We start from the raw sequence: 22,581 nt of genomic DNA on the forward strand, positions 1-22,581 counted from the left end.
GAGGGTGAAACATTAAACATTTGAATAAATGAAAACTCCTCGAGCTTGTTGCTAGAATGGACAATCTGCTGGGATGATACTCGGAAGTTTGGTATTTTACTAAACTAGAAGCTTGTGACGCCTTAAAAACCAATTAATCTCCTTGTGATTCATCACCACCGCTGTTTGCATGATTTGTCCTGCTTATAACAGTCGGAGTCATCTTTTTCCCTGTTTTATCTGAGCATGTTTTGGAGGTCTGAGAAGGTGCAAATACTTCACAACAACAACAAAGTTTAGAGTTTGGACAAGTTAAGTATGACTCTGTTTCGTCCGGCTCTTTGCTGATGACACTGTTTATGTACCGGTTATGACTGCACCACCCCTGTAATTATCTATGGATCTTTGTTAGTAGCAATTACAAATATGATAGCACGACACACAGCATAGGGTCCTGAAACAGTTTACTCTCAGTTTAATCATAGGCTTCCTGGCTTCCTCACCATCTGTGTTTCACAATGTATATTGACTTTTGCCAATCCGGTGAATTAATTCCTTCACTAAACAGTTTACAGCAAACTGATGCAAAACTCAACAAAAATCTAATGTCTTACTAAACAGAGATATTAGAAAGATAGAAACAATGTTATACATGATTGCTGCAGGAACACCCGAAGTCACATAGCAAAACATTCAAAAAAGCATTTTTTACAGCATAAATTAACTTGGTCTGATTAGTTATTGTCATCATTGGCTCACGCTGTAAGGAGGGTGAATTATTTTTTAAACAGCTCAGGTTTGTTTTTGAAAACGATACCTGTTATCCATAGTTGGTTAGGCACGTAGCTGACATGATTGACAGGTGAGATCGATGTAAAGGTTCGTCAAGAGTCTTAAAACCCGCCTCAGCTCCATCTCTCAGTCTGTCGTTAGGTTGACTAAGAGTTAGGCTGAGACAGGATTTCCAACATGGCGGCTGCTGCTGATGAGCCTCCAAGCCCCCTGCAGTAACAGATGGGTGACGTCACTCCGGCTTCATCCATTCATATTTACAGTCTATGGTACAAACTTGTCCTTGTCTCGAGCTGCAATTGTCTTTGGCCTGCATTGTTGTGTTAGCAGGCTAATGTTAGCACACTTAGTTAGTTAGCTTGTAGCTTCACATTGCATTTGAATTTACATGGAAAGACTGTGACATCCATCCGGAGAATAATGCACCATCTGCCACTGTGGATAATTCTATATCTTCATGTTTATTTAATATACTTAAAAGTATCATATTTACACATATTTGGCTAGTTAGTGTTTCTCAAGCTGGGTGTTTTCTTCTAACATTCTGTTAACTTTTGTTGAAAATGTTAATATTGTCAGGTACAACCAGGGATTCTTTTTTTTGTGAATGCATGTACTTGGTGAGTTATTTGATTCTGAGTCTTAAAATCCTAATTCCATCCATTATTAACTTTAAAAAAAGCTTTATATAACTAAATAAAGTTGAATTTAGAATGGCAGAAAGCCTTTCTCGCTCCTATTTTTTTTTTCACGGCAACATCTGTCCTACCCTCAAGCTGTTGCTTTGATTGAAAAGGTTCCAACTTCTTCCTCACTTCCTGTTGGGTCAGACGACCAAACACCTCTTGCCTTGATCATCCGCCGAGATAACCTGGCGATGTGATGTGGGGTATTCATCTAAAGATAAGAGCATGGGAAATGATGCCCCCGGGTGCCAGAAGTGTGTGTCACTGCCTTGCATCATTCTTGGCTCTGAGACGGACACGAGAGCCGGAGCGAGACTGCCCCACAGAGCGAGGCATCTGGACACAACCACTAATCAGACAAGACTTGGGACACTGGCTGCCCATTTGATCTCTTGTCCTTCTTCCTCCTGGGTACATTCTCCTTGCGATGAGCCATCAGCCGCCTCTAATGACGAGCGCCAGACACATCTCAGCTCGGCAAAGCACTTTGTAAGGTAGAGTGTCCCTCACAAGCTTTTGTACTTGCTGCCCACTCCTGTGCCGACTCAAATCTGCAGTCCTAGGAGGTGCATTCATTAGCGCAGTTCATCTGAAAGGGAGCCGCTCTTTAGAGTCACCAAACACAATGGTTTCCAATTAGAGAAGAGAAGCAGGAGGGAGAGCACTGCGAGCATGTCAATGCATAAATGTTTACTTGCTTGCAGCAATGAAAAAAAGAAACCACAGCCTTGGCACGCGAAGGGGGAAAAGAGTGTTTGTGCCAATGAGACCTCGTTATCATCTGGGGACTGCAGTCATATGAAGCATGTTTAAAAGGAGCTTTTGGTCATCTGGGGAGGGCCAAGGGATTTCAAGGCTGTGTGATGTAGCATCACTGGCTAATGAAGCAGCAGACAATAAAAACACGAGGAAGAGAAGGGAGCCGGCTGCAGCAGAAAATAATCTGTCTCGTACCACTCCCCGTCCCCCTCTCCCTCCCTTTGCACAAATCTCCTCTCATTAGTTTGTTTCTCTGTGTTGTGCACATGGCTTCAAGTCTGCTGCAAGCAAGAGCTGTCAGATGCATGTGTGAAGAAAAAAAAACGTTATTGTTTCCTTACTGAGCGAGACCTTGGGAAAATATTTTAGTGTAAAGTGAAATCACAGACTGCTGCTGCAAAGTATATATATAAAGCACCAGTGAAGAACAAAACTAAGATGTATGTTGGTGTTGTCACATAAGCTGCCGTTCAACAAGTGCATCTCCTGCATGTTGGTTTAGTGGAGGTCACTGTTAATTGTGCAACAAGTGGAGCCACAAGTGTTTCTTTAAGAGCTTTTGGCTAAAAGCTCTGTAGGTTCTTTGTGACAGTTTGGTAGTTCTTATGTCCTGAATTCTTCCAAAGGTCTTTACTCATGTGATCTCTGTAACCTTGTTTTGCACTTAACCCTTAAAACCCTGCAACCACATGTACAGTACACATGAATCGTGCCTGAGACCACCTCTTCAAGCGAACTCGAGCACAGTACCCGAGTACAGTACAAGTACGGTAAGTTTGTGTTAACACTGATCAAATGCACCGGACTTTTGGGTCAAGCAAACTCATATCTGGGCCCGGGTGTGAAAGCACCCTTATTGATCCAAAATAACTCTTCATGGAGAATCGACATTCAACATGCATAGACTGCAGGAACTATTTCATAGCTCTAGGAACTGTTGGAACACCTCCCTCTCTTTTATTGATTCTGCACTGCAGGCACTATGAAGTATTTTAGTTCCTAGAACCACGATTAGAGGAACCTTTTAAGCTCCTGCTTCTGAGTAGGTACCATGGCGGTGTGAATGCAGACAGAGAAAAAGTCCCCATGGTGTGTAGTTCTCAGGGTACTCCCTAGTGGATAGTTCCTCATCAAAAAGTCCCTAGAACTGTTTCGACTGAAAACAACTCAACCCAATGTTTTAAGAGAACTGATAAATAGGAAGCTTTATAGTTTTCATTTTGGGCGCCAGGATAGCTCAGTTCCATCTACGGAGGCAACAGTCCTCATCAGCCTCTGTACTGATACCGTAGGATATCCAGGGCTTCTATATATGTGATATAATATATTATATTTATTTGTTAAAAAATGACACTATCACATGTCAGGACAAAATTGCAAAAGAGAAACGGGGCACCACTTTGTCCAAAAGGGGCACCAAAATCGCCACTTTAAGTTCCTCACTAAGGCGTTAAGAATCATTTAAAACATTCTTCTGCTTCCATACTGTGGCTTCCTGCATGTTATTTAGCTGCTTGCAGGCGATTGTTTCTTACTGTAACTTAAGGACGCCTTCACAGACCATGCATCTTAGTGAAAAGATGATGGGAGCCTTTTTTAAGCTTTCAGCTGCTATATAAGGATTTTTGGCTACTACAGTCTTTATTGTAAATTCATTCATTGGATCATGTATAAAAATGGCCCCCTATATTCTCTTTGCCTGTTCACATGACTGTAAGTTCCTGATTTACACTTTGAAAGAGCAAAGAGACCATTAATTATAAAGCTTCTGTAGCTCCGTGTAACAGTCTCATGTGGTGGAGTTGGTCAGGAAATGGCATTTGGCTGACAGCTCTCGCAGCAGAACTCACTTTGGTTCAAGAAAGGAGGCACAACAGGAAGTAAGGACTTTCATGGCGCTCCTTCTTTCCAGCCTTATATGTTTCTGACCTTTGTCAGCAGAGGGAGAATGTTTTTGCTATGAAAGCAAAGAAAATAAATCTCACCCCAAATAGTGTGGGTTTCTGTAATCGAGAGGCCAGCACTTTTTTTTCTGCCAACCACACAAGGTTTGATGAGCAAATCTGAAACAAAGAACAGCCGCGGGACATCAGCGTGTGGAAGTGCCCACACAGTTACCTAGTTTCTCTGAGCAGGGGAGCTCATTTCACTGCAATGTTGTGCATATAAAATAAAACTGACATGTCAACATGTTTTCAATGTTTCAATCAAATGTGAGGCTGCCATGAAGGGAGGGATGCAGGGGAGACAGGGTCTGTGTTTAAGCCGCATTGATGGATCCAATCAGATGTTTTTTATCTTTTAAATAGCGTCCCAGTGGAGCTGTTTGCAGAGGACTGCTGGCGTCAGAGCACTCTATCACTGCATCACAGCTGCTTTACAATTCAGTTTATCTCTCTCTGTCACTGTTCTCGACTCAATTTATCAGGGAGTTCGTTTGAGCCGAGCATTCAGCGCATGTTTCTGATACTGTGAGCAAAATGGCTCGTCTCGGAGATATCTTAACAGCTTCCAAAAGATGCATAAAGGAAAACCCTGCGACAGATTTATCTAATGCCATAAATTCCGACTGGTTTTTATGTAGCCCTGCCTTTTATGTGCCCATTTGAACGGTGTAATTGAACCAGTAAACAACAAGACGTTTTAAATACCTGATCTGTGCTGGCAAAGCACTCCGCCGCATGTGAATCAAGTTGTCACCAGGTAATTTCAAACCACAATGATGCAGTTATTGGTTGAATTGAAAGAAGCATGATAAACACTTTACGCTTTCCAATGTGGTTCCTGCCCAAAACGCTTAATCCGCAAACCATACTGCAGATAAATGACTGCGAATTAAGTCTTTGCTCAGTAATTTTATGAAAATCATTTAAAATTGCATACTTCATCTAGAACCCATTTCCTAAAAAGTTGGGACGCTGTGTAAAATAGAAATCAAACAGAATGTGATCATTTGCAGAACATTGAAACCACATATTTTATGAAAAAAAGCACAAAGACGACATACCAGATGTGGAAAATGAGAAATGTCATTGTTTTAGGAAAATTGTACGACCAATTTGAATTTGATGCCAACTAGGTGTTTCAAAAAAAGTTGGACCAAAAGACTGGAGAAGTTGTGAAATGTAAAAAAAAAAAAAAAACACCTGGTGGTACTTTTTACAGTTATTGAGGTTATGTGAGGTAACAAGTTGGCCACATGATTGTGTAAATAAAGAGCATCCCAGAGAGGCTGAGTCCCCGCAGAGATTATTCTATAGTGGACATCACAGCATGGGCTCTGGAAGACATTGTCTGTGAACAAAGATAGTGTTGTAGTCAAGACCAGAGAGACATACCCGAGACCAGAGTGCTCCAAGACCGAGACAAGAAGGCATTTAGGGATTGAGACGGAGTCAAGACTAAGACCAAGGCAGGGCGAGACCGAGATGAGACCAAGACCATAAATATCACTGAAAAATCATCATCTTGTATGCAGGTGGAGGTTGCAGCCGTAACTAGGGGATACAAATCAAATTATGCATGAATTGAAGTTATTTGTTGTTTTGGAAATGGTCGCTTTCCTTCTAATCACATTAATGACGAGAAGAAATAGCCTCTCAGTGGTGGTCTTTCGAGACGAGACCTTCAAATAGTGGTCTCGTGACCAGTCTTGACACCGATACCAATTTCAAGTACTACAACACTAAACAAAATTCAGCCCTGCATTCACAAATTTTAGATGAAACTTGTGCACGGAGGAAACGGTAAATAAACCATATGCAGAAACACCGCCGCCTTCCCTGGGTCAGAGGTCATTTGAAACTGACTGTTTGGAAATCCAGGACACCCCCCTATTCTCTGGGCTACAGAGTAGATGGACTCTCCAGCTTGTTATCAGCGCTCAGTTCAAAAGCCAGCATCTGGGATGGTATGTGGGTGTGTCAGTGCACATGGGATGGGTAACCTGCACATTTGTGAAAGCGACATTAATGCTATGGAGGTTTGGAAGGCCTCACTCCTTTCAGCAAAACAATGTCAAGTCACATTTTGAACGTATTTCAACAGACTGGCTCCATGAGTCAAAGAGTCCAGGTGATAAACTGGTCTTCCTTCAGTCCACGGTTTTCACCCATTGAAAATGTTTGGAGAATTATGAAGCATAGAATAAGACAAACGAGAATCTGAACTGTTGGACAAATAAAATCCAACATTAAGCAAGAATTCCCCTGGTCTCCTCACATCCTAAAACCCATACAAAGTGAAAAGTTGATGCACAGACTGGTAAACATGACTGCTTCCAAAGTTTCTTGAGACATTTTGAATGCATCAAATTCAAACTGGGCATATCATTTTACAACAACGACACTTCAACCTCTGAAATGTTGTCTTTGTACTAATTTTAATCAATTACAGAGTTAAGTGTTTTGCAAATGGGCACATTATATATTTTTTTTAATTACATTTTGCAAAACATCCCATCGTTTTATGAAATGGGGTTCTACTCACTGCCAAAGGATGCCACTATTTGCGTCTTTGTTTTTTTTTCCTGCAGTAAAGCTTGACAATAGCTTTGATGTTTCTTTCAGCAGCTAAAGTAATCTGGAGTCGGGTGCACAGAGTCGACCATGTATGGAAGTCTATCTGTGAGTGATTTACCGCTCGAGTGTACATGTCAGGACAGCTACGTCAGGGCTGCGTCAAACAAGATTAGAACATGTAGCTTTTAATTGAGATTACTCCTGTGATGGCATTCTTGCAAAAGCCCCATAAACTCAACACAAGCTGCATGGTTGCTCAAGTGATTATAAAAATAACTCAAGTAAAACATAGCCAGCCAGGCTTATCGATGGATCTGGTTTTGCATTTAAATGCTCATCACTGGCCCTCAGAAGTTGCAGGCATTATGACAGGATGTAGAAGACAATAAAAATCCTCGTATTGAGACAGAGACGGTGACGGTCAGTAATAGTGCATCACTGCGAGTGATTTTCTGGCTCTGATTTCTGTGCTCTTTGCACTTCTGGCGGTGCTCACTCTGCTGTGACTCGGTCAACAAGGATAAGCTTTTTTGTTCATAAATTAGAGATATGCTAAAACAAGATGCAAATAATCTAAACATGTTTGGCAGATAGGGTTTTTTTGGTTTTTTTTGTATTTTACTTTGGACAAAAAGGGGAGATAAAGGATTTAATTCAGCATGATGCTGCCTGGCTCAGAATGCCTCAGTCATTAGCTGGGTGAGGAAAAAGGGTTTACCCAGACCATAAAAAATCCCAGCTGAGACGAAGGCTTCCAAATGCAGCCTGGAACCACAGCCTTCTCAATAATTATGAGAGGGACCCCAGATGAAAGGGAGCTCTTGGACTTTTAGCATATTTCAAAGGCGATATTACCTCTGAAATTTAAAAGAAAATAAGATATGGAAGCCTTTGGTCGGCTGCTGTTGAGGATAAACAGCGACAGTGGCACAATGCCTGAGGCAAAGAGAATAAATATGAAAGCGGGAGCTTTTGTGGATGCATGGCGAGCTCATTATCTCAGTTACAACTAATAATGAAAGCACTTGTTGTAATAAGCCATCTTATTTTGAGCGGGCACTGGCTGTTATCACACAAATGTGCTTAATATTCAAGTGTTTTGGAAAGAAGAGCTTAGGGAAGAGGAGAGGCGGTTAAAGCGAGTTACTTTGTGATGTCACTGCGTGCATCATTCAGACTCTTGGCAAGTTCATTAACATTAGAAAATGCATCAGTTGGCAACGTTCTAAAGCTTTTCTCTCCTTTAAAAGAAATCAAGGCTCAGAGGACGTTCTGGCATTTAACAGAACTTTATTTTACAGTTGATTGGTGCGCTGAATTGGAGAACTCAAAAACAAATGCCTGCCGTGGTTTGATACCAGGGAGATTTTGTCGAGGTGTGTATCATCATGTGCGTCATACTGCGGTGAATGCAAATTTAGGTCTGTTAGTTTAAATGCTGCAGAGACTGGGATTTGGGCCTTGCTGTTTTTTTGACAGTGATAAAGACATGTAAAGGAAACCATAAGTGGGGATTCATACATTAATTTTAGATATTCAGTCAATGCTCCTCATGCACTACAAAGCCTAATATCTTAACAAGGGTAATTGTCTAATCTTGATTTATGCAGAGTTAAAGCTTTTCCCTGAAAGACCTCCGAACACACAAATGACGTGTTGCCAATGACATCTCAGTATTCATGGAAAAGTAGGAAAACCCATTGACTGCATAAAACATCAAAGTCTCTGTGTTGTCACCCACTGGTTTCTGAAGCGGACTTTTGTAACCCAACGATGGCCGTCGCCAAATTGAACATGCTTTCTATTGATATGCAAAAATGTGAAGCTGAGCCTGGCCTTAAGCCTCCTGGCAATTGTCCACAATGTGCCCGCCTGTGGGTCAACTCAGCTGTGGCCCTTATTATGCATAACTCTGAGACTTCATAAAATCAAAATGGACGAGTTATATAGAGAATGAACCCTCCATACATAGGTGCCCATAAAGACCTGAGCTATTCAGACTAAATGATATTTGGAGCCAGGCTTTAAACATGTCCATTTCTGCTGTAAAAATAGGCATTTTAATATGGGTGTAAATGGGAGGAGCTGCAGTTTGTTGCACTGGATTCATTCTTCGACATCGCAGGTCTCTTCTTTGGGAAAACCAGACAGCAATGTGTCCTGTGAAAATTCTAATTACAGGGACTAGTCTATGGTTCTTTTTTTTTTTTTTTTTGCAGCTATTCCAGTGCTGCAAATAAAAAAGTTCCCGGAGTTTTGTGAATCCAAATATCAAGGCCTTGAAACACGCTCTTATCCAAAGTAGGACACCTCAAAGTAGTTTCACTCTATGAGGTCTGAACCTTACTTATCATTAGCAGCAGGATCTGTCATCCTTATTCATTGCACAGTTTTCACACCTCAAACTAACAAGAGACTTCCGGCTCAGGTATGTGCACTAACTGAACAAATACATCTTTTCTTTGAGATTGTTTTAAAGATATGCTGTGGGCACACTCATTTTCTACATGTGCAAACATGTAAAACACACAAGGACCATCAAGTTCTCCTCATTTGCCCGTCGGCAGCTGGAAGATTTGCTTTCCTTTTTTCTTCCTCATAAAGGAAATGTTTTCATCAGTATAATTCTGAACACTTCTCTTGACTAACTACATCTGCTTTGCTCCTGAGTTAATTCTGTAGAGGATTACAAAGGCAGCAAAAAAAAAAAAAAAACAGGATTAAACTCCATCTATTTTACCATCCATCCATCTCCCCCTCTATCTCCCCATCACTCATCTTTTCATCCATCCATCCGTCCACTAAGCAGCCCTCGCTTAACCAGGGTTACAATCCATATGTGAGCGGCACGGTCAATACTTCAGTTTGTTTAATGGGACCACTGACATAACACTTTGCCTCTGCGGCCGATCGATCAGGCCCGAGCACATGTGCAGCATCAGCAGCCTGACACAGAGAGCATGGGAAGCTAAATTACACGGATAACTCTGTTGGCTTTTGATTCTAAATGGTCGGATCATATCAGGATAAAGGGAGATTAAACAAAGTGTTTAATTTGTAAATGAGAGGGGGGTTGAAGCGCAAAGTGTGTTTAGAATGGGGGGGGGGGGGGGGTGAAGTGGTGTGTGCCTCAGATGATAAAACCCCAAAATGCCTTGGTTATCATATCAGCACTGTAATACTACCCCATGCTGACATGTCGTTAATACTCTAAAGAGAAGCCCAAATGCGCTGTATGAAAATGTCGGCGTAATAGCTGTGTCTGTGTTGCTTTTAATACCACTGCACTCTTTGTAAGTCGGAGTGTAAAAATGTGTCAAATTAAAAGCTTCTTTGGGGATTTTTGTGCAGCACAAGAACATTTAACAACAACTGTCATATCTCATTTGGTTCTTTTGAAGCAGAGGAAGCGAGTGGAGATCTAGAGAAATATATTGAAGTGGACACCAATCACTGCACGAGTCAGCTCCTGTAGATACTGTATGCAAACAAGCTTTGTGTCTGTGGACACAGAGGAGTGTTGGGAAGCCTAAATATTATAGACAATGCTGAGAAAGTTATGTTGCTGTTGATATACTGAACAAACTCACTGCTCAGGAAAAAAAGGCAAGTTAAACACTTAAGAAATGCTTAGTCATGCATTGAGTGTGTAAACGCTGTTAAAGAGCGAGCAGCGGCAAAGATAACCTTTGCATCATGTCATGCAGGCAGGGTCAAACACACATTCTTCTCTACTTTTTGTTTAGGCTGCTAATTTAAAGGTTAAAGTTCACCTATTAAGCAAGTGTAGTTGTGATTTTCTTCTGATTATGGAAGCAAATATGTTATTCTCCCAATTGTTCGGAAGTAAATGGGTTCACTCTACAAAGAAGCTGCTCTGTGGAAACCATAGACACTGATAAAGTAGCAAGAGTGCAGGACAATGTTTGGGTTGCTTAGCAACAAGACTAGTTTCAGTCAAACTGTGTAACTAGTTGAGTTGGTGGAGTTAAAAAATCTGTTGTTGATTTTCACTTTTTCCTTCTAATTTCTGCTTGCATAATTGTTGTTTAAAAGCAATATCACAATCAAGGTTAGAAATCTGCACTGCTCTGATTAGTGCTGATATTCAGTACAATGTCACTCCCTCTCCCTCTCATGTGTTATTGCTTATTTTTAAGACACTGGCATGAGGAGGCAAGTCACTGATCATGGAGAAGCAAACAAAAATGTGCTAATAAGACAACATGTGCAATTAATCTATTTTAAGCAAGCAATAATACCTCGCAACATAAACCAATCAATCAAACTTCTGTAAAAAGCCCAGCTGACCAAAGTTATACAGTAGTAACAGAGAAAGGAGGAAAAACAACAAAGACTACATTTAATGTGCAGAGTATAAAGTTTAATTAAAAAAGTAAACCGTTTCATTAAAAAAGCAGCAGCCTGTGCATGCATGAGCAGCCACATTCAGTTTGGATGTACAGTTTTAAAATGAGTGAGTTCTGACACAGCTGGGGACTTTATAATGGTTTCATTAGATACTGATCGTCAAAGACAGCCTAAAGGGAACAAAGAGCTCGCAGTTATGGAGAGGACAGAGAAAATTAAAATGAACAATATCACAGACAGGCTCCCTGCTAAAGAGGACAGGAAGTGAAAGTCATTCACATTTCACCGGTCTACTTTCACAACTTTGACAACACAAAGCACTTAAGACTTCCTTAAAATATTTAAGATTAAAACATATCTGATCGCACTCAGACGGAGGAGGAACAAGAGGTGGCATGAGACAAGAGTCGTCGGCCAGATTGAATCACTCTTTTCTTTTTATATCCTGCTGCAAGAAGTCTGACAAATAAAAGAGTTGACTGAATGAATATCGATAAGGAACATGCTGTGGGAATATTTTTAAACTTGTGAATCAACCAAGTGGTGCAAGTTGTGACATTTTTGATATGCAGGTTTTTTTTTATTTATCATTTACTCTTCTTTACTGTTTGTTTGTTTTCTGCATTAAAAGCTTAAACTGTGTCTCTCGTTCTCAAACGTCATGTTTTGCTTGTTTTTTCAGTCTTGCATTTGTGGTATTACCCATTGCATGTACACAAAAAAAAAGAATATGTAGGCCTAGATATAGATTTAGGGCGTTTTCACATTAAGCACTATTGTTTCTCCCCCCTCCGCTCTCCCCCGCTGGCTTACTTTTTTTTGACTGAAACCTGGCTGTGTCGAGATGAATATGTTAGTTTGAATGAATCCACTCCTCCCAGTCATTTTAATACTCATATACCTCGAGACACCGGACGAGGTGGTGGAGTAGCAGCTATTTTTAATTCCAGTCTTTTAGTTAACCCTCGACCAAAGCTGAATTTTTCTTCTTTTGAAAGCCTTGTTCTTAGTCTTCCACATCCAGTCTCAAGAACCTTTCAGCCAGTTCTAGTTGCTGTAGTTTACCGCCCTCCTGGCCCATATTCTGAGTTTTTATCTGAGTTTGCAGAATTTTTATCAGATTTAGTCCTTAGCAGTGATAGAATAATTGTTGTAGGTGACTTCAATATCCATGTGGATGTTGAAAATGATAGCCTGAGCACAGCTTTCATGTCACTATTAGACTCTATTGGTTTCACCCAGGGTGTAAACGAACCTACTCATCGTTTTAACCACACCCTGGATCTTGTTTTAGCTTATGGAATTGAAATCCATAACCTTACAGTTTTCCTAGAAAATCCTCTGCTATCAGACCATTTTTTTTATTACATTTGATTTTGTCCTACTAGAATTACCTCTGCCTGGAAGAGGTGTGCTTTCTAGAAGTTTGTCGGATAGTGCTGTGGCTAGATTTAAGGAAGCTATTTCAGCTGTTTTTGATTCAGTACCGTGTTTCAACCCAGTTGGAAACTCTTACGATAGCTTTAGTCCCTCTCAGCTAGATCAGTTTGTTGATAGTGCAGTGGATTCGCTGAGAGTTACTCTGGATTCGATTGCTCCCCTGAAACAGAAGGTTGTCAAGCGGCGGAGAGTGGCTCCATGGTTCAACTCAGAAACCCGTACTCTGAAACAATCATCACGGAATTTTGAAAGAATATGGCGTTCGACCAAAACGGTAGAATCTCGTTTTTTCTGGCAGGATAGTCATAGAAGATATATGAAGGCTCTACGTCACGCCCGAGCTGCCTACTACTCCTCTCTAATCGAGGAAAACAAAGGCAATCCTAGATACCTTTTCAGCACTGTAGCCAGGCTGACAGAGAGTCATGGCTCCATTGAGCCTTGTATTCCTCTAGCCCTCAGCAGTAATGATTTCCTTAGCTTTTTCAACAACAAAGTTCTAGACATCAGAGACAAAATTGGTAACCTCCTGCCCTTACCTGGTGCAGATACGTCTGATACGGCAGAGACAGTTCCAGGACCAGATATTAGTCTCGACTGTTTTTCTCCAATCAACCTTTCAGAGTTATATTCCATTATTTCTGCATCGAAACCGTCAACCTGTCTTTTAGACCCAATCCCAACCAAGCTGTTTAAGGAAGTCTTTCCCTTAGTTAGCAACTCCATATTAGATATGATCAATATGTCTTTACTGGCAGGCTATGTACCACAGACATTTAAAGTAGCGGTAATCAAACCTCTACTTAAAAAGCCTACTCTGGACTCAGGAACTCTGGCTAACTACAGACCTATATCCAACATTCCTTTTATCTCGAAGATCCTGGAGAAGGTGGTAGCTAAACAGCTGTGTGACTTTCTCCATGACAACAGTTTATTTGAAGAGTTCCAGTCAGGATTTAGAGTCCACCATAGCACTGAGACTGCACTAGTTAGAGTTACAAACGATCTACTTCTAGCCTCAGACAGGGGACTTCTGTCTGTGCTCGTCTTGTTAGATCTTAGTGCTGCTTTTGACACCATTGACCATCGGATCCTGTTGTACAGACTGGAGCATTTGCTTGGAATTACAGGGACTGCTTTAAGTTGGTTTGAATCCTACTTATCAGACCGATCTCAGTTTGTACATGTTAATGATGAGTCCTCTATGCACACTAAAGTTTGCCATGGAGTCCCACAAGGTTCAGTGCTTGGACCAATTCTTTTTACATTATATATGCTTCCTCTGGGAAATATTATGAGGAAACACTCCATACAGTTTCATTGTTATGCAGATGATACTCAGCTTTATGTATCAATGAAGCCCGATGGTACCAGTCAGTTATGTCAGCTAGAAACATGCCTTAAGGACGTTAGGACCTGGATGACCAGAAATTTTTTGCTACTTAACTCAGACAAGACTGAAGTTATTGTGCTAGGCCCTAAGAACCTCAGAGAGACTTTTTCTAGTGATGTGACTGTCCTTAATGACATCAGCCTGGCATCTAGCACCACTGTTAGGAATCTAGGAGTTATTTTTGATCAAGATATGTCTTTTAGCTCTCACATCAGTCAAGTTTCAAGAACAGCCTACTTTCACCTTCGTAATATATCCAAGATCAGGAATATCCTGTCGCAAAGTGATGCAGAAAAACTAGTTCATGCATTTGTTACCTCCAGACTGGATTATTGTAACTCTCTTTTGTCAGGGTGCTCTGGCAAATCTCTAAAGACTCTTCAACGGGTCCAGAATGCTGCAGCTCGTGTACTGACCAGAACCAGGAAATGGGACCACATTACTCCTGTCCTGGCTTCTCTGCACTGGCTCCCTATACAGTCTAGAATAGAATTCAAGATCCTTCTTCTCACCTACAAAGCTCTAAATGGCCAGGCACCATCTTATCTTAAGGAGCTACTAGTGCCGTACTGTCCCTTGAGAGCGTTGCGGTCCCGGAGTGCAGGCCTGCTGGTGGTACCTACAGTCTCCAAGTGTACTATGGGGGGTAAAGCCTTCAGTTATCGGGCTCCTCTCCTCTGGAACCGCCTTCCAGCCGGGGTCCGGGAGGCAGACACCGTCTGTATTTTTAAGATTAGACTTAAAACTTTCCTTTTTGATAAATCTTATAGTTAGGGCTGGTGCTGGTGTAGACCAGCTCTTAGTTATGCTGCTATAGGCTTAGACTACCGGGGGAACTGGCACCTTGAGCTCCTCTCTCTCTCTCTCTCTCTCTCTCTCTCTCTGCATATACAGTACATCATATTACTGCATGTATCTATCTATAAATCTCAGTCACTAACCACCTACTTTCCTGGGAGCTCTTGAGCTCTCCTAGGCTCCTCAAGATCGTCGGTTGACGGCTTGCCAGAACAACCCCCACCCCACCACTACCCCCTCCCCACCGGATCGTGGGTTGGCGGCCTGCCAGAACAACCCCCCACACCCCCTCCCCTCCCCACCGGATTGCTGATGGACGGTCTACCTCCCCCCACCCCCTTGCTCTCTATCCCTCTTCCTGCATCTTATCACATCTCTCCCCCTATCCCTTTCCAAGCCCGGCGCAGTCTAGGCCTGTGAAGACTGTTTCGTCATGAGCCGGGGATCCGGCCGAAGATTTCTGCCTTTTAATAAGGCAGTTTTTTCTTACCACTGTAACTTTTGCTGCTTTGCTAAAGTGCTCATGATGGATAGGCCGGATCTTTGTAACATAGCAATAAGTAAGGTCTTTTACCTGCTTTTTGTAACATAACAATGAGTAAGGTCTTTTTACCTGCTCTTTTGTAATGTTAACAGACAATGAGTAAGGTATTTTACCTGCTTCTTGTAAAGTGTCTCGAGATAACACTTGTTATGAGTTGACGCTATACAAATAAAAGTTGATTGATTGATTGATTGGTCTGTGTCCACATTAGTAACATCTTTCCGTGCCTGAGTACACTTGTGTATGTGCACAATCCCATACAGCAGGTGGCAGTATGCACATAGTTGGTTTGCAAATCCGCCAAAATGCAGAAAGAAGAAGATGCAACCACAGCAACCACTCCCGGACTGAGGGCACGTGCTGCACGCATACAACCGTTTTTGAAGCGTCAGGAGCCTTTTAGAATGACGTCATATAGTGGTCCACTTCCTGGTTGAGCGCGGCTGTGCTCACATCTCCCGCGGACCGTACTCAAGTACACATGCATGAATCGTGCCTGAGACCACCTCTTCAAGCGGACTCGGGCACGGTACCAGAGTACAGTACGTTTGTGTTCACACTGATCATAACCTGGACTTTGGGGTCAAGTGTACTCGGATCCGGGCCCGAGTCCCTATTGTGAGACCACCCTGAAATGCAAATCAGTCCACATTAGCAAGATGTTCAAATACATTTGCAGCAAATTTAGCTTATCTTCATGGTATTTCCAATGTCCGCAGTATGTGCTGACATTTGATTTCAAATGTATTCAACACAATAAAAATCAAATAAAGAAGATTTACAAGTTAAAAAGTGCCCCTTCGTTACTCTTCTAGATGACATGATTAACAAACCAATTGAGCAGTACAGAGGCTGAAGGAGCTGGTGTCACTGCGGCGCTCTCGTGGCATTTAAAAAAGAAGTTGATTGCATAGATGCAATCTGGACTTTGAACACCCTCAGAGGCTCTCCAGCGATAACTACCATGAGGAGGAGCTGTCGTATGACTCACACCGAGCCCAAGAATGATGTCCTGGATGAATATCCTTTAGCCCCGCTGGGAGTGTGCTGTCCCGCTCTTCTGATGTCTTTGAATGTCTTGGACCTGGAGGTCAGCATCTCATTTTACACGGACAAAAATCTATTACAAAACCTATCTCTCTGCACTCGCATTAAAGCCGCCGGGGAGGAGAGGCTTTTCTCTAATTGTTTTTCCTTGGCTGCAGAGCTGCCGTGGTTATGAGTGAACCCGGTCCACATTAAGGCTCTGATTGGGGAGTGGGTCATTCAGACACATCATTTATGCATTGCAATGTACAGGACCGCATTATACAAAGTGTCGTTTCTTCATTCTGGGAGTACTGTGTCTGTACATCTGCATTAGTCACTTAAAATGAACTGTATAAATAAAACCATTACAATTTTGTGAAGATTACAGAGTCTCCCCTACGAAGCCATCAACTTCCTATTTAAATGTAACCCTTTGAAGACAGACCTCCTGCTAAAAGCCATGAGAAGGACGATTTTATAGATGATCCTGTTTAAATGGATTTTAAAAAAGAAGCATGAGACTTTATTCTTGTTCAGGTGAGAGTTAAGACTTCCATCTTTCAAGTCATCAGATTTCATGTCTGTTGATTATGTCACTACATCATGTTACCTGCAGAAGAAAATAAACGACCTAACAAAGCCCAGTTGGCCATAAAGTCGTGTTGGGATATTGTGTTGTTATTTACATATATTCTTTAAAATGATGCCCACTTAATACAACTATAATAGCCAAAGTTTATACTTCGATCTATTGCTTCATATTGTGTCATATATTATAGATTGCCACATCAAGATTTTTAATACACTCAAATAAAAGAAAACACAATAAGCAAATACAAACCGAAGATCCATGAATTTGTACATTTTAAAAGTATCCAATTTGCTTAAAAGAGATAAGACTTAAAAAACTTAAAAAAAAAAAAAAAAAATTGCTTTTATCCTTTGTGAGTTTATTTCAAGCCGCATCCCACAGGGGAGAAATATGAAGCCAATGTGGAAGTGCAAAGAAAAAAAGAACTCTAAAGGGATGCATCCAGGAGGCAACCTTAAAGAGCCCATATTATGCCCTTTTTGGGGTTCGTATATTTAATCTATGTACCTACTTTTGTACGTTCACAATAGCTAAAGTCCGAAAAAAGTGTCTGTTTTCATGTACTGCTCCTCCTTGCTCCCTCTCCGCTCTGAGTCAGTCAGCTACGCTCTGCTGAGCCCCCACTGTTAGACCCCACATGGGCAAAGTCTGCTCTGATTGGTCTGCCGATCCGCTCTGTCGTTATTGATCAGTTGCCAACAAAACCATCTGCAAAAAGCAGAGACAAGATTTTGAGGTCGCCAAACTGGCCGGGACGGAATCCACATTGTTCCTCCTGTATCCGAGGTTCGACAATCGGCCGGAGCCTCCTTTCCAGCACCCTAGAGTAAGCTTTCCCCGGAAGGCTGAGAAGTGTGATACCCCGATAATTGGAGCACATCCTCCGGTCCCCCTTTTTGAAAATGGGAACCACCACACCGGTCTGCCACTCCACAGGCACTGTCCCAGATTTCCACGCAACATTGAAAAGGCGTGTCAGCCAAGAAAGCCCAACAATGTCCAGAGCCTTTAGCATCTCAGGGCGAATCTCATCCACACCTGGCACCTTGCCACTGAGGAGCTTTCTAACTGCCTCAGTGACCTCTGCCAAGGTTAGTGGTAAGGCTTCCCCTGGATCTTCAGACTCTGACTTGTCTGGGTTCAGGAGTTCCTCAAAGTATTCCTTCCAACGCCCAACAATGTCCCCAGTTCAGGTCAGCAGTTCCTCAAAGTATTCCTTCCACCGCCCAACAATGTCCCCAGTTCGGGTCAGCAGTTCTCCACCCCTGCTGATAACAGCCTGGGGCAAGCCCTGCTTTCCCTTCCTGAGCTGTCAGACAGTTTGCCAGAACCTCCTTGAGACCTCCTTGAGGCCAACCGAAAGTCCTTCTCCAAAGCCTCCCCGAACTGCTTCCGCAACCACTGAAGCCACAGCCCTCCGAGCCACCCGATACCTGTCAGCTGCTTCCAGAGACCCCTGGGCTAACCAAGTCAGAAAGGCCTCCTTCTTCAGCCTAACGGCTTCCTTCATCACTGGTGTCCACCAGCGGGTTCTGAGGTTTCCGCCATGACAGGCACCGACGGTCTTCTGGCTGCATCTCCTAGCCACAGCTTCTACAATGGAAGCTTTGAACATGGACCACTCGGACTCCATGTAGGCCATGATTCCAATTAGAGAAGCTCTAGTGAGTATCCCCACACCCGCTCAGCACCTCTCACTCTGGGCAACTCCAGAGAAAGAGAGCGTCCAGCCCCTCTCCAGGAGTTTGGTTCCAGAACCAACACTGTGCGTAGAGGCAAACCCAACTATGTCTAGCTGGTAGCGCTCCACCTCCCGCACCAACTCCGGCTCCTTCCCCGCCAGAGAGGTGACGTTCCACGTCACTAGAGCCAGTCTGCACTGCCGGGAATCAGAATGCCAAGGCCTCCGCCTATGCCTGCCACCCGGCTCTGCATGCACCCTTCCCCCATGCCTCTCCCTGCGGGTGGTGGGCCTACAGGGCGGCGGCTCCATGTGGTTGTTTGGGCTAAGCCCGACTGGGCCCCATGGAGGAAAGCCCGGCCACCAGACGCTCGCCTTCGAGCTCCCCCCTAGGTCTGGCTCCAGGGGGGTGCCCCAGTTTCCCTCTTCCGGGCGAGGTGGCTTGCTCCAATGTATGGAGACCTACATTGGTCTCCATACATTGGAGACCCTACCAGGGGCTAGTGCCCCCGACAACACAGCTCCCGGGTTCACCGGGACACGCAAACTCCTCCACCACATTAAGGTGGCGATTCTTGGAGCTCACCGAGGCTTCTTCAGACGGCCGAACCAAAGACTGTGAGCTGAACTGTTTCCGCTCCATCTCTGTCACGTCGCTTCTTAGAACTTTTATAGGTTGAATATTTGCAGTCACATACACACCCCAAATTAAAATACCCATTTTGACAGAAGAAATAAACATGGTTACAGGCTGGTACAAAAAAGATTTTGGTCTTAAGAGCTCGTGTCTTTATTGGCTCACACTGTATGTGGGCTTCTTTTAGAGTTATTAGGGGCGTGACTGATATGACTGCAAGAGTGCATGTTATAACTGTTATATCTCCACCTCTTTGTCTGTTCCTACAGGCTGACAGAAAGTTAGGTTGAGACAGCATTTCCAATATGGCGCCCACCTAACCTGGGCTTCAAAATTTCCCCTCAGTAACCAGTGAGTGACTTCACTGATGCTATGTCTATGTTTTATACAGTCTACAATTTATTTAGTGTCACTTAGAGTGTTTTTATGATGATTACCCTTTAGCTAAGCTCAATCAGACGCTGGGACTATGAAGCATTTCAAGGTAAACTCAAAGAAATGGCTTCAGGCACTGATGTATCCGCTTATCACTCATTTCTTTTCACATTTTCACAGGTTTTAGAAGCTGATATTTGACATGCCATATTTTATCAAGTAAGTGCAGAGAAATATGGAGACAATTTCCCCCCACATTTAGAAAAGACACTTTTTTATCTCACTTAATGGCTCTTTTGTCAATGGAGACAGTACCGTTATAAAATGTCTTAAATTTGATATTTTAAACACATTTTGTTATGTCTGAAAATGTCTTCAGTGGCATGATCACCAACTTACTGAAATTAAATAGAGATAGGGAGGGGTAACTATGTGGTAAATATTTCTTGGCTGAGTAGACAAAAGAGAAGCATCCCCAACTAAAGCTGAAAAAAGAAAGGAAAAGGAAGGATCACATGTATTTGTCGAGGAATGTTTGTGTGACGCCATCCCAGCTGTGCCCCATGTGCTGTATACACACCATTCAAGATTACGTTTCATGAAAAGCAAACATTTTGCACAGAATACAAACCTGTGCACATTAATCAACTTCAATGTCACCCACAACAAAAGGGGGTTTCGTTTACTCTTAAGAGTCGTTGGAACATTCAGCTTGATCTTTACCTCCTCTTGTCTCTTTTATTTCCACAGAACAAAGGATCATATTCAGGCCAGTTTGAAGTCCCTCTTGAATCGACTAAACGCTTAAACTGCTCCCCTTGTTCGTGTGAAATAGCGGGGAGCAAATGTCCGTGCCGAAAGCCTCCTCTATGGCAAATTGTCACACTGAAACAGAAATATCCTTTCATAGCATCTCTGTGCACTTACAGAGTACAAGGAAGCAGGAACTGTGGAAGAGGTTTGAGGCACTGATGGAACAGTGGTGCATATTTCAAGCTGAGGTGTTCACTGGAAAAGAGATAAAATGATGACATTCGACAGTCTTGTTCTGAATACTTAGTTTATGTAGAATAACACTGTGCTGAAAGAAAAAGAAACACAATTAGAGCTTTATCCACATTCTCCTGAGTTGAACTCGCAGTGGTTTGTTGCCCTCATATGTCCCCAAATTCTCAACCACATATCCTCTTTTAACATCTAGACAGATAGAAAATTGAACAGCAGCCATGGAGAATACTTGCAATAAAACCCCTTTTTTCCCTGCACAGTGAATGAAAGATCCTTTGAAATCATAAAGTTATCTTCATCTCAAATAGAAATATTTCAGTGCCTCTCCTTCAGTTCGTCATGAATAATGTCCCACAAGAATGCAGAGCAGAGGCAGACCCGTACAGAGGGGGACATTTACATCGACTTTTCCTTAACATTAAGCCAGACAAAACAACACCAAAGCAACAAGCTCTCTCCTAAGAGAACCAGAAGTAGCCAAATGTGGATTTGCAAGCTTTCATGAAAAGACGGTAAGAGATCTAAACAATCAAAAAGTAGAAAAAAAAACCCACTGTTGATAAGCACTCAAGTTGGAGTTTGCATCAATTAGTGTTTCCCCTAGAATGACCCTGTAATGGTGGTCTTTAAGGAGAAAGGGTACATTTTTTTGCATTGATAAGTTGAAGGAATATATTACACTGACAACAACAAAAAATGCATAGGGGCCAATACCACAGAACATCTCCTCTCATTCATCGTCTCCTTCTTTTTCTGTTTCTCTGCACACACATCTCCCCCCCTTCCTCTCTCTCTCTCTCTCTCTCTCTTTCTCTGTTTCAGAAATGCATTTGATTGTCAGTAGACCTTCCTTATAATAGCAGCACTAACAGGTAGACGAGGGAGAGCGTGGGGAAATCATCCTCTAACCACTGCCAGATCTATCTTTCCTTTAAAGGAATAAAAAAAGAAACCACACACTGTGGAGACAGTTGGTTCATGAGAACGGGAAGGAGGTGAATGTAGAGTGTCCTTGAATTTTGACCTTTCAGCGCAGTAATGCTTTCTCTCTTACTGCCTTAAAACAGCAAATACATGAGTACCTAGTGTAAAAGCCCCTACCTTAAAGATGTGGCTAAATAAAGTAATACACTCCACCTGGAGTGTATTACTCCAGGTGGAGGTAGGTAGTTTCCGTAGTGTAGTGGTTATCACGTTCACCTAACACGCGAAAGGTCCCCGGTTCGAGACCGGGCGGAAACATGTTTGGGCGGCAGTAGCTCAGTCTGTAGGGACTTGGGTTGGGAATCGGAAGGTCGCCGGTTCAAGTCCCGGCACGGACCAAGTCCGGAAATTGGTCTGGTAGCTGGAGAGGTGCCAGGCCACTTCCTGAGCACTGCCGAGGTGCCCTTGAGCAAGGCACCTAACCCCCCCCCCCCACAAGCTCAGGAGCGCCCGCCGTAGGGCAGCCCCCTCACTCTGAGACCTCTCCATTAGTGCATGTCCACAGGATCCTGTTTGTGCATGTGTGTGTATTTCAGTTCATGTTTGTGTAGCATGTTTACTAGACAGAGTGTAAAAACGAATTTCCCCTCGCGGGATCAATAAAGTATAAATTCTTCTTCTTCTGGGGAGGATAACAGGCGTCTCTGGGTTTGAATCCGACCTCGGCTCTATGCTGAATGTCGCACCCCCTCTCTCCTCCCAACATTTCTGTCTCTCTTCAGCTGACCTATCAATAAAGGCAAAAATGGCCCAAAATATATAGAAGTTCACAAAGAGGGCTTTGTTAAAAAAAAAAGAGGCTTCAGTCCTCAAGAGCGGACTGCTTGGGTTCAAATCCAACCTGTGGCTTCTGTCCCGCAAGTCTTTCCCCCCAATCTCTCTCTCTCCCTAGTTTCTGATTCTATCCACTTACTCAAAATATTTAAGGATATGTTGACCCCCCAGGTCATCAAAAGCAGACGTTTCATACTGTAGCACCCATTTTGCATCCCA

General features: G+C 42.8%; 1 protein-coding gene and 1 non-coding gene across 3 annotated transcripts in view; one reads left to right on the forward strand and one right to left on the reverse strand.

Annotated features, from left to right (window-relative positions):
• Positions 1-22,581, reverse strand: part of igsf21a (immunoglobin superfamily, member 21a) — a 247,871-nt gene that overhangs the window by 125,346 nt on the left and 99,944 nt on the right. The window lies entirely within an intron of this gene.
• trnav-aac (transfer RNA valine (anticodon AAC)) lies at positions 21,774-21,846 on the forward strand. The gene has a single exon. It is a non-coding gene; the product is annotated as a tRNA-Val (tRNA).

This window comes from Labrus mixtus, chromosome 7 (genome assembly GCF_963584025.1).
Source record: "Labrus mixtus chromosome 7, fLabMix1.1, whole genome shotgun sequence".
NCBI classification, from domain to species: Eukaryota; Metazoa; Chordata; class Actinopteri; order Labriformes; family Labridae; genus Labrus; species Labrus mixtus.